Raw genomic sequence first — 2,941 nt, 5'->3', positions numbered from 1 at the left:
CAACAAGTGCTCATTGTGCAAATGTACTTATGTTTTCAATAAATATTGGAGACAAAATATAGTTTACATGGTGTCAATAATCTAAGCCAACCCCGTCTGCTTTGCCCCATAGTTACACACAACTAAACAAGCAAACTGTCTATATGATGGAGACTAACTGGGGTCTTTTACAGGAGTCAACCATAGTAGTACAGCGCCCCTAGTCTGTATAGAAGTCAGTGTGAGCAGAACACAGTTAACTATCTATTAACCCATGTAACGGCTGTCGTCTTCTTCCTCGTCTGAGGAGGATAAGTTAGAAGGATCGGAGGACCAATGCGCAGCGTGGTAATTGTTCATCTTGTTTTAATAAAGGTGAACACTCAAAATACAAAACAACAAAAGTGACAACCGAAACAGTTCTATCTGGTGCAGACACACAAAGACTGAAAACAACCACCTACAAAACCCAACACAAAACAGGCTACCTAAATATGGTTCCCAATCAGGGACAACGATTGACAGCTGCCTCTGATTGAGAACCATATCAGGCCAAACACAGAAATAGTAAAACATAGAAATACAAACATAGACTGCCCACCCCAACTCACGCCCTGACCATACTAAATAAAGACAAAACAAAGGAAATAAAGGTCAGAACGTGACAGTACCCCCCCCCCCCCCCCAAGATGCGGACTCCGGACGCAAAACCTGAACCTATAGGGGAGGGTCTGGGTGGGCATCTGTCCGCGGTGGCGGCTCTGGCGCTGGACGTGGACCCCACTTCACTATTGTCTTTGTCCGCTTTCTTAGCGTCCTTTGAGCGGCGACCCTCGCCGCCGACCTTGGCCTGGGAACCCTAATAAAGGGCCCCACTGGACTGAGGAGCACCTCTGGACTGAGGAAACTCCTCCGGACTGAGGGGCAGCTCAGGACTGAGGGGCAGCTCAGGACTGAGAGGTAGCTCATGACTGAGAGGCAGCTCTGGACTGAGAGGCAGCTCTGGACTGAGAGGCAGCTCTGGACTGAGAGGCAGCTCTGGACTGAGGGGCAGCTCATGACTGAGAGGTAGCTCATGACTGAGAGGTAGCTCATGACTGAGAGGCAGCTCTGGACTGAGGGGCAGCTCCGGATTGAAGGGCAGCTCCGGACTGAGGGGCAGCTCCGGACCACTGGGCAAGTGCGGGGAGCAGGAACAGGGCGTACAGGGCTCTGGAGACGCACAGGAGGCTTGGTGCGTGGTGCCGGAACTGGTGGTACCGGACTGGGGACACGCACCACTGGGCGAGTGCGGGGAGGAGGAACAGGGCATACAGGGCTCTGGAGACGCACAGGAGGCTTAGTGCGTGGTGCCGGAACTGGTGGTACCGGGCTGGGGACACGCACCTCTGGGCGAGTGCGGGGAGCAGGAACAGGGCATACTGGGCTCTGGAGACGCACAGGAAGCCTGGTGCGTGGTGTTGGCACTGGTGGAACTGGGCTGGTGCGAGGAGGTGGCACCGGATAGACCGGACCGTGAAGGCGCACTGGAGCTCTTGAGCACCGAACCTGCCCAACCTTACCTGGTTGAATACTCCCCGTAGCCCGGCCAGTGCGGCGAGGTGGAATAGCCCGCACTGGGCAGTGCTGGCGAACCGGGGACATCATACGTAAGGCTGGTGCCATGTATGCCGGCCCGAGGAGACGCACTGGAGACCAGATGCGTTGAGCCGGCTTCATGGCACCTGGCTCGATGCCCACTCTAGCCCGGCCGATACGAGGTGCTGGAATGTACCGCACCGGGCTATGCACACGCACCGGGGACACCGTGCGCTCCACCGCATAACACGATGCCTGCCCGGTACGACGCTCTCCACGGTAAGCACGGGGAGTTGGCTCAGGTCTCATATCTGGCTTAACACCACTCCCCGTGTGTGCCCCCCCCCCCCCCCCCCCAATAAATTTTTGGGGCTGCCTCTCTGGCTTCCAGCCGCGCTTTCGTGCAGCCTCCTCATACCACCGCCTCTCCGCTTTCGCTGCCTCCAGCTCAGCTTTGGGGCGGCGATACTCACCAGCCTGTGCCCAGGGTCCCTTGCCATCCAGTATTTCTTCCCAAGTCCATCTCTCCAGATATCGCTGCTGCTCCTGTTGCTGCTGCCTGTTAACACGCTGCTTGGTCCTTTCTTGGTGGGTGGTTCTGTAACGGCTGTCGTCTTCCTCCTCGTCTGAGGAGGATAAGTTAGAAGGATCGGAGGACCAATGCGCAGCGTGGTAATTGTTCATCTTGTTTTAATAAAGGTGAACACTCAAAATAGAAAACAACAAAAGTGACAACCGAAACAGTTCTATCTGGTGCAGACACACATAGACTGAAAACAACCACCCACAAAACCCAACACAAAACAGGCTACCTAAATATGGTTCCCAATCAGGGACAACGATTGACAGCTGCCTCTGAGAACCATATCAGGCCAAACACAGAAATAGCAAAACATAGAAATACAAACATAGACTGCCCACCCCAACTCACGCCCTGACCATACTAAATAAAGACAAAACAAAGGAAATAAAGGTCAGAACGTGACAACCCACCTCTCTATGGTGCCCTGCAGAGACACATTGTTGTCATTCCCAGCTGTGTCCGTGCCTCCCCCCCACCGCTCTCCTACAGCACAAAGAAACAGAGGTGCTAAAAGATTTTATATTAGGTGTATTACTGGGGAGGTTCAAAGCGGTTCAAGTAGAAGGCGTTTTGCACCTACAAAAGGATGTTACATACTGAATGATTTGAGCAGAATAACAGATGAAAATCAATCGTAAAATGGATCAACAATCGGGGAATTGCTCCTGAGAGTCTTAAATGAGTAGGTGCATCATTACTCCTTTTTACCACCGTAATGATTCCTACTGTTAGGTTAACAGGAGATGTGTCTCCTTCAATATTTACAGTATTATGAAAAACAGAACGTTTGGTGTGCCTTGT

Source organism: Salvelinus namaycush, chromosome 1 (genome assembly GCF_016432855.1).
Source record: "Salvelinus namaycush isolate Seneca chromosome 1, SaNama_1.0, whole genome shotgun sequence".
Taxonomy (NCBI): Eukaryota; Metazoa; Chordata; class Actinopteri; order Salmoniformes; family Salmonidae; genus Salvelinus; species Salvelinus namaycush.
This window is presented reverse-complemented; position numbering follows the sequence as displayed.